Source organism: Staurois parvus, unplaced genomic scaffold, assembly GCF_062004578.1.
Source record: "Staurois parvus isolate SC_StPar_1 unplaced genomic scaffold, SC_StPar_1.0 ptg000102l, whole genome shotgun sequence".
Taxonomy (NCBI): Eukaryota; Metazoa; Chordata; class Amphibia; order Anura; family Ranidae; genus Staurois; species Staurois parvus.
In genome coordinates this window covers 6145628-6159761 of record NW_028317898.1, presented here as the reverse complement: position 1 = coordinate 6159761, position 14134 = coordinate 6145628, and the positions used below count along the sequence as shown (strand labels likewise).

At 41.6% G+C, this 14134-nt stretch overlaps 1 long non-coding RNA gene across 1 annotated transcript; it reads left to right on the top strand.

The window, feature by feature from the left end:
• Window positions 1-614: 614 nt before the first annotated feature.
• On the top strand, window positions 615-13134 carry LOC149467767 (uncharacterized). Its single transcript, XR_016311862.1, has 2 exons — window positions 615-1000; window positions 11233-13134. It is a non-coding gene; the product is annotated as an uncharacterized LOC149467767 (long non-coding RNA).
• The last annotated feature ends 1000 nt before the right edge of the window (window positions 13135-14134 follow it).

Genomic DNA, 14134 nt, shown 5'->3' with positions numbered 1-14134 from the left:
AAGGCACCCCTGAAGAAACCTAAAGGAACCCCAGGGTGCCTGGGGACCCTGGTTGAAAAATGCTGCTTCAGACACATACCAATGGAGGTCCCATGGCCAAGGTACAACTGGAGTGGGTTATCTGTGTAGCTAAGATAAATTTGATGCTAAATATTCAACTTTATCCAGAATACACATTAGAAACTAGCATAAACTCAAATGACATTAGGTTTTTAGTCTGAATGCTGGTTACTACAAAATAGAAAATTCAGAGTTGAAAAAAATGAAGCTGTTATGTTGGTGGGATTAGCATCATGTTTTCATGGAGGAACAAAGACAAGCTAAAAATACTAATAATGACAAACTTGCTCAAAAGCGACAAGAAGGTTTTGGGATTGGCATTCACTAACACATGCAATGTGGAATATCATTATTAACTCCATTCCAAGGTAAACGCTATTTAAGTCAGAAGATCGACCAGTATTCATCCGAAAAACACCTCTAACAGCTCTGAATGTTTACAGGTATCAGGAAAATATAAGCCCAATAAAACATGAAGGAGACAAAAATGGGTAGAAGAGCAATCTGATTATGTTGGACATAAAAACGTTACATGTTAGGGTGTGTCCGAGCCACACAGGAAGATGGCTGCCTGAGACAGGAGCTCCTCACAAACCCTGCTGTAATAGCAACCCAAAACGACATCAGGCATCAGAGATAGCCGTGACATAAACAGCAACAGACCTCAGACCAGTAACGCTTACCACCTGCAATGACAAAGGGGAAGAAAATCACTAAAGGACCAAAGAAACTCACAGAGTTCTTCTCACAGCCTCACACAGCAGACAGGCAAGATGGCGCCGGCTCTAACATACAGGAACTGTCAGAGCTGCAACACGAAGACACATCACTATCCTCATCAGCCTCTGATACAGATATAGCTGATCCTCTGTCACCAGTGAAAGAAAAGAGCAAGAGACCAGCTTCATCTCCTCTCCTATCACCGTGTACAAAGGCTCCTGTAAGTAAAAAGAAAACAATTCATACTTCTGCTGAAACAACAGATCTGACTGAAGCAATACATTTAATGACAGAGCTGCCAGCTTCAGACTCCCCTGTCACAGCCATTACACTGAAACAGATGCTATTGTCCTTTCATAAAGACATACAATCTGATCTTCAAAAATCTGTACATTTTATTCAAAAACAAGTCACCCAAATTGAAAAACGTACAGATGCAGCAGAAAGGAAAATTCAGGAATGTGTTGTAGCACACAATTCCTTAATAGATCCTTATGAGACACAATCACAAGAAATCATAAAAATGAAAGAAAAAATGGCTGACATGGAAGACCGCACAAGGAGGAATAACGTTAAAATCAGAGGGATCCCTGAATCAGTCACTCCGCCAGAGTTATCCATCTACCTGGGAAGACTACTGAAAACACTTCTACCAAACATGTCACAATCTGAGCTCATTATTGATAGAGCCCATAGACTGATGAAACCTAAACATCTGCCAGATACCGTCCCTAGAGACGTTATTGCCAGAATACATTTTTTTTCATGCTAAGGAAGCACTCATGATAGCTATGAGAAAACTTAAAACACTTCCAGCTCCATATGAAAAATTTGCTATATTTTCGGACAGCTTCGGTTAAGCTTATACCGCACAAAAACGCAAAGAATTCAAAAGCATCACATCAGCTCTAATAACCCATAAAATAAGATATCAGTGGGGATATCCCACAAAAATCTTAGCCAACTTTCAAGGGAAATTAATCCCAATTCTGACTCCTGATGATGGGATAAAAATTCTGGCATCATGGAATATCGCTATACCAGCAGAGCTGCAATATATGCATAAAGAAACGCACACTAAAATATCCGCAGACTGGGTTATAATCCCGACAACCTGAACACTGGGACTTTTGGTCTCTTTTATCTTTTTCCTATTGGGATGTCTCAGTGCCTACTTCCACATTAGCAGGGAAGAGTTAGCCCCTATACTTCTCAGGTATACTACACACTCCACCAGATAATGAGTCTGTTATGCACACTTATACAAGTTTTTGTTTTGTTGATGTTTTCTTATACTTCTTACTCTTTTATATTCTTACTATGCTTATTACATTCTCCTTATCTTCATATTCAGATAGCATTTCTATTGATGAATACATCTCAAAAACCAGATACCCTTCAGAGCATGGGGAGGGATGATCAGTGCTGTGCTTGGTACCTACAACTTATAACTACAATACTAGCTACTTTAGAGCAATTATATAAAACCCAAAAATGGTCATCATAACGTCCTTTAATGTTAAAGGACTTAATAGCTCTTACAAATACACATCTCTATGGAGAGAATCTTTAAAAACCAGATCTGATATACTGTGTGTACAAGAAACACATTTTAAAAAAATTAACCCACCTACATGCAAACATAGGAAATTCACACAATACTTTTTTGCAAATGCTAATAAAAAAAACAAAGGAGTAATGATTGCAATAAAAGACACAATAGCTATACAAATTCAATCAATATTCTCAGACCCACAAGGTAGATATATTATCTTAGTTGCACATATCGACAATTTCTTAATGACACTGGTAAATGTATATGCACCAAACAAAAGGACATAAAACCTTCTTCCAAAGCTTATCAAACAAAATTAAACTACTAAGACAAGGAGCTTTAATAATTTGCAGAGATTTTAATGAGGTAATAGATACAAACCTAGACTCCACTAACAAACTACGCAGACAATCACATACTCTAACATCATTTATAGAATTAGCAGATCTATATGATACATGGAGATGTCTCCATGGTGACAAAAAAGACTATACATACTTTTATCACTCCCAAAATTCCTACTCACGGATTGATTTATTTTTAACAGATAAAAGATCTTTACAGCAAATATCTAGAACCGAAATTGGCTCCATCACATGGTCAGACAATGCCCCGCTCCCATCAGAAATGTTTACAACACCATACCCTAACAACCTCTCTGTATGGAGACTAAACTCAGCCCTAATTACAAACCAACATTATAAATCTCAAATAGAGAAGGAATTACTCTCCTATTTCCATATCAATAACAATACAGTTGTTCTGTGGAATGCACACAAGGCATACATGAGAAGAATACTCATCAAATCAAAACCCAGACCAAATGATTTTATCTCAGCTACGCTCTCTATGAGAGAAACTAAGGCTTCAACTCATGGAGCAATATGACTTTATGATAAAAAAAATTTAATTTATATCATACACGCAAGCAAATAAAGCAGGACCACATTTAGCAAAACAATTTAAGCGATATCAATCCAAATCGAAAATTGCATATCTAAAAGACCCATCTAAGGGAAAACCTATAAATCCACTAGATATAGCCAATGCTTTTAGTAGATACTATGCATCACTATATAACATAAAAAACTCTTAAGAATTTACACTTCCTACTGATAACCAAATCAATACCTTTCTGGAATCACTCCAACTTCCTAAGATCTCCACAGAACAACTAGACTCCTTATCACAACCCTTCACCACCTCTGAAATTAATAAAATAATTCATGATCTCCCTTTTCACAAATCACCAGGACCTGACGGTTATACCAATGAATATTACAAATCCTTTGCTCCAACCCTTATCCAATATCTACATAAATTTGTTAATGAATTCACAACATCTGAAAATATCCCAAAAGAAACATTAGAAGCCCTTATTATCACACTGCCGAAACCAGGCAAACCTCCCACATCACCAGCCAACTTTAGACCTATATCACTTTTAAATACAGATACAAAAATGTATGCCAAACTACTAGCCAACCGACTTCAATCATTATTACCAAAACTAATTAATTCAGATCAGGTTGGATTTATCAACGGATGTCAAGCACCAGACGGCACACGTAGATTGATAAATTTAGCTCAATGGGCAAATTACACACAAACACCATCTCTACTCATCTCATTAGATGCAGAAAAGACGTTTGACAGAATCTACTGGCCATACCTACAACTGGTACTAGAAAAATTTGGAATAACAGGTTCGTTCAAGAAAGCAATTATGGCTTTATATACATGCCCTAATGCTAGAGTATGGTCATCTGGTATACTCTCTGACCCATTCCATATATCGAATGGTACAAGGCAAGGGTGTCCCTTATCACCTTTAATCTTTGCTTTATGCATAGAACCATTGGCAGAAGCGATATGTATACAACCTGACATTGGAGGTATCAAAATAGGTCACGAAACACATAAAATAGGACTATACGCTGATGACATCATTGCTATGACCGACCCCATCATCTCAATAATAGCATTGCAAAAGGTTATCTCACAATTTAGCTTATTATCCATGGTTTCACGGTCCACCACCCCTGATCTAATACGGGATCCGTCAGCTAAAAATATATTTAAAACCACCTCTTTCGTTTGTAAGAGGATCTGCTGCTGAGCTGCGAAGTCCAGATCTATAAAGCAGCTACATGCTCCAGAGTCTACAATTGCCATGGTTACCACAATTCTCCCCGGCAGCTGAAGTGAAATAGGCACTGCTAAATAACTGATGTTGTTCCCATTCTTAGAAGTAACTGTAGAAAACACAGCAGAACACTTACTCATCTTGGCTGGATATGTACGTACTACATGGCCTGCTTCCCCACAGTAGAGGCAAAGATGGTTTATTTGACGCCTCTGGCACTCCTCAGACGTAAGTGGAGGCTGAATCCTTCCTGATGGCCCGAGTCCCGATGTATCCGTGAACTCCTAATATTATATAACTTTTTGTAATACTCCGTAAACACTTTAATAATCTCTTTAGTTGAGTGGACCAACTCCCCCTTTGAACTTTTTATCTTTTCTATATAGTTCCTATTTTTCTTTTTATTCAAAGCTCTCATTAGATATCTTCCTGGTCTGTCTCCCCATCTATATCTCTCGTTCAAAACCCTGTTGTATACTCTTCTCTTCTCCTCATCCATCAACCTCTCTAGCTCATCTTTTTTGTCCAATAACTTCTGTCTCGTGTCTTTTGTTATTTTCTTCTTATGGACCTGCTCCAAGTCCAATATTTCTTTTAAAAGCCCACTGACCCTCTCTCTTCTTTCCTTTTTCTTCCTTGCTCCTGCCGCAATCAAGATTCCTCTTATGAATACCTTGTGGCTTTCCCAGACTGTAGCTATCGATACTTCCTCTGTTTCGTTCTCCTTAAAGTATACCTTATTCTCTTTCACGATTTTCTGAGCTAAATCCTCATCCAGAAGAAGAGCCTCATTTAACCTCCATCCTAATCCTCCAGTCCACCTTCATCCCCATCCCATTTTCATTACGACCGGGCGTGATCCGAGAACGTCCTTATCTCTATGTCAATTTTAACCAGATGATCTATAAGTTGATGGTCTATTAAGATGTAATCTAATCTCGAGTATATCTCATGTGCATTAGAGAAGAAGGTATAGTCTCTGTCTTTCATATGCATTATTCTCCAGATGTCCACTAGTTGATATTCATGCATCACTTTTTTCAAAGCTCTCAGAGACCTACTCCCCTCTCTTTGCACGGAAGAGGTATTATCCTTTTGTGGGTCCATACAGAAATTTAGGTCTCCTGCTACTATCAAGCGCCCTTTTTTGAATTCCATTAATTTTTTCAACAGACCCCTTCATATACATCTCCGGGTTTTTATTAGGGCAGTATATATTGACAAAAGTACACTCAATCCCCTGAAGTCTACCTTTTAAGAATAAAAACCTCCCCTCCGGGTCGGTTCTTCTATCCTCCAGCTCAAATCTCATATTCTTTGCCAAGCCTATTGCAACCCCTTTTGCTCTTTTAATTGGAGAATCTGCATAATACCATGTTGGGTAGTATTTGGATTTCAATTTCACGTTTGCCTCTATCTCAAAATGCGTCTCCTGCAAAAACACCACTGACGCAGCCCTATGATGTAACTCATTAAACAACCTAAATCTCTTCCCTGGACAACTCAGCCCGTTCACATTATAGGTTATAAACTGTATTTCTTCCATCTTTCCCAATTAACTCCATCTCTCTTCCAAATTGCCTCTTCCTCTTTATCCCTTCTGTCATGCAGAGTGTTAACCCAATACCTCCTCCCCTCCCTCCCTCCCTCCCACCCAACTCCCGTCCCCTCCTCCCTCCCATTCTCCCAACCCACCCCCCTCCCTCCCCCCCCCTCCAACCCCCTCCCTCCCCCCTCCCCTCCCCCCTCTTTTTAGGCCTAACATTTGCCTACTAATCATTTATGGATTATAAAGTCCACTTTTGATTTGATCCTTGGGCTAAGACTCCGACCATGGACGACTTTCCCCTTGTCTAACCTCCCCATTATCCCCCAAGCCCCTCCCAGATTTATCATAGACACAGAAAAGAAAAAACGAGGGCGATAGGGTGGGGATAGAAAAAGATAAAGATAAAGGAGACCTATTTCTCTTCCTCCATCCCTCTCCCCCTCTCTCCTCCCCTCCATCTCCCCCCCCCCACATATTGCCAGTCCTCTTCATTCTATTTTCCCATTGTTCTTCTTCCCAGCCAGGAATTTCCATTCTTTGGATTTTTAAACTGTCACAGAAATTTTTCAAATCTTCTGGAAACCTGAGGTATGCTGTAGTCCCATTTTTCCATCCTATTAGGCATTCGGGAGTCCCCCATCTATATTGCACATTTTGTTCTTTCAACCTTTCCAATAGGGGTCTCAAAATTCTCCTTCTCCACAAAGTCTCTGGAGCCAGATCCGCATATATCTGTATATCTCCTCCTTCATACTTAATTACTGATTTTCCCTTGGACTTCTTCCAGATTTTTTCTTTATCCCGAAGTTCATAGAATTTAGCTATTATATCTCTCGGCCTTTCTTTCCCCAGATTTCTCAGAGATTTTCCTTTTCTAAAGGTTCCTTCTATTTTAGACCCTTCCATTTCAGGGCTGTCTGTTATAGTGTTAAATATTTTACAAACCACCTCTTGCAGATTTTCTCCCTTTGAGTTTTCTGGGACCCCACGTATCAAGATGTTCCTCTTCCTGTCTTTATTTTCTTGTATCTCAACCTTATATAGCAGTTTTTCTTGGGCTTTCCCTATATTGGTTAGTTCTTTTTCAAGTTCAGAGATAGCCTGGGTCTGACCTTTAACTTTTTCCTCCGTTTCTTCAACTCTCTCCAACAGGTGTCCCAGATCACTGCGAATATTTACCATTTCTTGTTTAATTGTTTTCTCCAGTTCTTTAAACATTTCTGCCATTTCTTTTTTATTAGGTATTTGTAGATCTTTTTCCATCTCTATATTGCCTGGTATTTGCTGATTACTAGTATCAAGGCCTAATGATACTCTAGGACTTCTTTCCATACTAAGATCTGCTTCTCCTTTTTCAGTCCTGCTCTGGGGTCTTTCTGGGGTTACGTTTCCTTGGGATGTATATTTTTTAATTGTACCAGTCTGGGACCCTTTAATCCCACTTCCTTTTACATTTTTATTTTTCATTTTTCTCTATGGCACTTATCCTTCTTATAGTCCTTTATAAATTCGTGGGTAGGGAGGGGAAATAGTTCTTTAAAACTTTCAAGTCTCTGCCCTGTCCCCCTGCTGGTTTTCCTTTTTCTCCTTTTTTCCTCTTCTTCCTTCCCTCCTCTCCCCCTCCTTCCCCTTAAGCCTCTCATCTTCTCTCTGGGAGCCTCTTCCACCTTTTGAACATTCTCCAGGGGTCCCCCCTTTCACTTACACTCTATTTCTTGGAGGTCAGCACAATAGTTCCTCAAAAGCAAGTCACAGTTCATTCATAATCACTCACCCTCCTCCTATGTCCTCTTCCAGTGAGTGCCTTCTTTCTCAGTTCCTCTGAGGGTCCATTCATGGGGGGGAACTCCCCAGGGTCTCTTCAGACTGCTTGTCCAGGTCTCAGTAGTTCTCCTTGCAATTTCTTTTAGGCTCAAGGGGTACTAGGGGGATAGGGGGAGAATGTGTCGGCCACCGGCAAACAGGTCAGCGTTGCTCTCTCACTGCAAAACGCTGTCCGGCCGGCTTCCCGATCTCCCAGTGATGCTTTGCGGCCGGTCACGTGATCGCACCGGCCCCCTTCGTCTCCCAGCGTCCAGGGACTCTCTCTCTGCCAGTCTCCAGCCGCTCCTCTCTCTCCCCTCGCCTGCATCAAACTCTCCTCCACCGGGAGCCGTCAGGCCGGGTAAGTCCCACACCGCTGGGCTCTAACATGTCTCAGGGGCTAGGCTTGGAGGCTTGGGGAGGTCAGATAGCGGAGCTCCGTCCACGAGCTCCTACATTGAGCTCTCCCCTGCCGCCATGTTCAGGCCCCGCCCCTCACCCTGGAGGCTATCCGTGAACTCCTGATTACGGTTGACCCATAGGGACTTAGGCTGGGCTGTAACATGAGATGGTCGCCCGGTTCGTCTCTGATCTTGGTTGGACCTCTCCCGCCTGCGTTCCCGCAACCGGCGGTCAATCTGAATAGATAAGGTTATTAGGCCCTCAAGAGTATCGGGCATGTCTACTCGGGCCAGCTCGTCCTTCAATGGTTCAGCTAAACCCATGAGAAACTGGTGATGCAAGGCCGCCTCATTCCATTGAGTGTCACTACCCCAACGCCTGAATTCAGCTGCGTAGTCCTCCACTGCTCGGTGACCTTGCCTCAGTGTATGTAGGGACATCTCGGCTGTCGCGGCCTGCTGCGGGTCGTCATACAAAAGCGCAATTGCTTTAAAAAACGACGTTACTGTTCCTAACTGTGGGTCACGGTTCTCTAGTAGTCGGTGGGCCCAGGTTTGGGGTTCATCCTGTAGTAAGGAAATAATGAACCCGACCCTCACGGTTTCTGATGAAAACGTTCGAGGCTGGAGGTCGAAGTATAACTGGCAGGAATTACGGAAACTCCTGAATCTACCTCGATCCCCATTAAAGTGTTCTGATGTGGGTTCCGGTGCAGGTATGTAAACTAGTGTTTCCCCAGGTGTTTCTCCAGACTGCCTGGTAGGTGTGGCTAAGGTCTGTATGCGGTCACCCAATTCTGTATAACCCTCCTGGAGGACCCTAACCCCCTCTGTGAGGATCACCAAATGTCGACATATGTCATCCAGTGGGGAAGTTCCCTTTCCAGGCTCAGTCATGGCCGCAAGGTACTGTCAGACACTGCCCAACGGGATCTCTAGTGATCCACAGAACAGGATTCCCCAGGACGCGGAGTCTAAGTCCCAGTCTGCCTTTTCACCAGAGCCCCTGATGGTGCGGATGGACTTGGTGCAAGACTGAAACCAGGTCGCGACCCCTCAGTGCACCCAACTGTGGTAGAGGGGTCCCTGCTGAGGGTATGTGCCAGGGGTGAGCCTAAAGTGAAGAGACTGACAAGTCCAGGTCCCGAGCGGGATGGATGGATGACAGTCAGGAGTGAGCGTAGTCAGACTAGCTGGGTCGGTAACAGTGGAGGCAGGTAGGTACCAAGCAGAAGACAGAGAGTAGCCGGGTCACGAGCCAAGGATCAGCAACGGAAGGTCCAGTAATAATATAACAACAGGCAGAAGAGTAGTCAGGGACGAGCCGGGGGTCAGAGCAGGAGAAGGTCAACACAATTCAGGACATGCAGGATCGGCAACAGGAACGTACTTCAGAAACACAGGAACAGGAATTAGACCTTGCGGCAACCTGATCACCGCCTGGCCAGTTTAAATAGTGCGCCCTGCACCGTCATTGGTGCCAGGCGCATGCCCGCTTGCGCATGTGCGACCGCAATTGCCGCCACGGACGCCCAGGTCCCAGTGCCTGCACATTAGTGCGCCTAGGCAATCTGCGCATGTGCAGACCGGTGCGCCGCGGCGAGACCCGCAGTCCCTGACAAATGGCTTCATTCCTCTACTCTCCATATCATCGATAACACCTGATCTAGAACTTAAATCCTTGTCAAAAGCAGGCCTTCAAAATCTTGCCCAACTATATGCCAATGGTACCCTACAAACATTTCAACAACTTTCTGAAACATACAAAATTACGCATAAGGACTTTTTCAAATATCTAAGAATTCGTCATGCATTACGCAACCTGGAATACCAAGAAGATTCTCTCCTCAGATCTTTGACCAACTTTTATGAAAGAATAGATTCTCACAAACGAGGTATCTCATTCATATATAATATCCTTCTTCAACATCGTCACCAAGGAAAATTACCAACGATGCATAAATGGGAACGAAACAATTCCAGATTCAACAATGGCAAACAGCAGGAAACTGGACTAGGAAAACTACCAAATGCATTAACCATTGGGAATCAGCCCAAAAGATATTACACAGATGGTACATAACTCCACAACATTTGGCAGCACGTTCATCCAACCGCTATTCCTCATTATGCTGGAGGAACTGTAACCAACAAGGATTCTTGTACCATATATGGTGGGAATGTCCACAAATTACTCCATTCTGGTCAGATATCTTCACGTTTATAACATCAATTACAAACTCCTCTCCAATTCCTGATCCAGCCCTGGCACTTTTGGGAATAGGAATAGACTCCTGGCCACCACAGTCCAGAACTGTACTAATGCATAGTTTGATAGCGGCACGATTGAGTATTGCCAGGCTTTGGAAACAAACTACAACGCCCCGCATTCACACAGTAACTGAAATCCTGAACAAAAACACAGCCTTCGAAAAAACCTTTGCTCAAATACACAACTCATCTGCTAAATTCCGGAAACACTGGGACTTATGGCTCAAAGATCATCGATGTACCATTACATAAGAAACTACAAGATGTACCAATCAAACACCACTAGAGATACAGCTACTCCACCCTATTATTATCACCCTATTATCCAAAAAAAGAAAATATGTAATAATTTCAAATTTCATTCTTTATTCTACTTCTCTCTAATCTCTAATCTCCACTTCTCACATCCTTCCTTTCTTCTCTAAACTAATGACTTACTGAATATTTCAAACAAACAATGCATACTCATCAAAAAAAAGAAATGTATTGACAGTATTGACTACAAAGTCACATTGTTTATAAGCTGAATATTGTAAGATGTTGAATATGCTCATACTCTGTTATCTATATCCTTTACAAATCTGTAATACATTATTGTGACAATACTGTTAATTGTTGTAAACAATCAAATGAACAATTAAAAAAACAATAGTTATAAAAAAAAAAAAGTTACACGTTAGATAAAAACTTGCATAAATGGACTTTCATATTCTTGTTTTCCTCGCAGGCATTGTGCTTAAGCAAAGGAAACATTGATGGCTACAAAAGAGGTAGCTGTGGATCAGATGACAAAGTACGGGAAGAGAACGGGCCACAGAAAACCAGAGGAAAGAAAAAAGCATGGGTGTAAAGATCAACAGAGCAGTGGCACCAAGAGGATACAGCAGAGAATTGGAAACAACCGAGTTTGAAATCACTCTGCTATACACAGTAAAACTGCTCTATTTCAACACTATATTTATGGAAGAGACTGGGGACCAGTGGTAGTAATACAGGATCACATAGACACTGTGGGTTTGATTTTCAAAAGAAGTATGTTCATTGTTTAAAGTAAATTTTCACCTTGCACAGTGAATTTTCGCTTAGCTTAATGAATGGGATTAAGTAACCGGTAGGTGAAAATTCACTTTGTAAAGAAACACAATTCATTATAATGGACAATGATCATAAAAATGCTTTCCTTTAGTGTCCTAAAAGTAATGAATGATGAGAAGAAAATAAAAGACAATTAGAAGTATAAATCTGAAGGAACACCGTCATTCAAGTGTTATGATACAATGAGAAAAAGAAAATGGATTGGCAAAAATTCAAAATGAAAGCCAGGATTCTAAAGAAAGCACAAGAAGTCCTGGAAAATGTTCATTATATGAATGACAAACACAAAGACTTGAGAGTGTAAGTCCCACACAACAAATTGCACAACTGAACAGGTGATAGTTGGCAAGGAGGAGGCACATTTTCCATTATGTAAGCAAAGGATGTAAAAGCACAGGAAAGAAAAATCAAAGGCACTTGCAAGAAAAAGGGAATGTGAGAGTCTTTGTAGCTGCCATGGGTTCAATAATAAAAGTAAAAGTGCTTGCGAAGGCTGAAGGTTTTTTATCTTCATGCATTCCATATGTGAAGGTAAAAAACCTTCTGTGCGCAGCAGTGCCTCAATACTTACCTGAACCTCATCGTGATCCTGCGGTGTGAATAACAGCCTCGGCTGTCCCGGGTCTCTGCTTCCTCATTGGCTGAGACAGAAAGTGGGAGTCATTGGCTCCCACTGCTATCAATCACAGCCAATAAGCCAATGAGGAGAAGGGGGGGGCAAGCCATGACTTTGTGTGTGAATGGACACATGGAGCAGTGGGTGCCCCCATAGCAAGCTGCTCGTTGTGGGGGCACCAAACAGACAAGAGGAGCCAGTAGAGGCTGTAGGGGACCAGAGAAGAGGAGGATCCATTGCACACAGTAGGTAAATATAGACAGGTTTGTTATTTTACAACAAAAAAATTAACCTTTAGAATTGCTTCAATATTGTAGGTCAAATGCATTCAATAAAAAGGACAATATTGTTGAACAGTATTATGATAGCAGTGACACCATTGTAAATGCACCACAGTGGAATATTTTACAAAACAAATGTGTCCGAGATACATGAACCTGAGGACCTACACCCATGGCTTCTCAAAGAGCTAAGTTTGTTCATTTGTAATTTTAAAGGGCCAATTAAAGCCAAACTCCAGCCATACCTTCAGCTTTGTATGGTTGTACAGACTCCTCTCCTGTACTGAAATTGCTTAAAGTGGAACTTCACTCTCTCAATCAACATGAGCTATTTGTAATCTTTATGCTGCTAGCATTAGTAAATAGATAGGAAAGTGTATTATATTTACTTGTTTAAAACTTTTTTTTACATTTCTTAAATTATTTCTTGGCTTTTGTGCCTAGAGAAATGATCTCATACATCCCAGGAGTCTTCAGGAGAGTTCTCAGCTCAGTATATGCCTGAGCTGAGGGTAGATGGATTCCAGAAAGTAAATGATACATGAATCCTCTACTCAAGATGGCCATGGCCAGAAATGCCAGGGGGTGTTTTTCAAAGTGATTTCTCTGCAAAATAAAGCATGGAGACATGGATGGATTGGTGAGTTTGCTTTGATTATTAAAAATGAATTAAATAGCATTTTTGATTTGTGGTGCTCAGATGCAGGGCAGTTCCACTTTAATATAATCTCACTGTACACTGTGTGTTTCTGACAGTGTGCGATGGAAGCTGCAGCATGGTATCCAGCATCACCTAGTCATTTCCTCTCAACGGATAGAGGGCGCACTGGCCTAGTGCATTATCGTAAAAAAATATTTATTAGAAGGATAAAAAGTAAGTAACGTACTCACAATTGATATACAGGTCAAAGGCACATCACACTAAACAGCGGTGTCCAATCCACACGGCATATAAGTCCATAAATGGAACCCTGGACTTCCAACAGACTAACGCGTTTCGAGGACTCAGCCTCTTCCTCAGAGTCATTCATTTTTTAGTCAAGGAGACTCAGCAATACATGTGAGTGTTATCTAAAGAAGTCAGCATGCAAATACAGTGTGCCAAGCAAGCCCACTCCTCCACACTGACATCTGCCTATCAGGGCATGATATAACTGCTCTCAGGAGCCTGCACACTGCTTACATCAGGACTAGGGGCTAGAAATAAGTAATTGTGCCAGGATGGTTTTGAGGAAGCGATGTACAGGACCCTGCTGGCCCCTCACACAAGCCAATATCTGCCTGCATTGCATAGAGAAGCACAGAGACCTAGTATAAATACCAATGGGTCTAAAAGAAAGTATGTAATTAAAACAAACAGGTTCTATTTAAAAATGTAATTAGCATATTCATGGAGATGGGGGACCAGGGAAGCCAAAATATAGGCAGATTAAACTTTAGCTTTAAGGATAGAAACAAAAACAATTGATCAAGGTTACCACGCAGTAGTTACACAGTCGAAAGTACAGTGGGGCAAAAAAGTATTTAGTCAGCCACCAATTGTGCAAGTTCTCCCACTTAAAAAGATGAGAGAGGCCTGTAATTGGCATCATAGGTAGACCTCAACTATGAGAGACAAAATGAGAAAAAAAAATCCA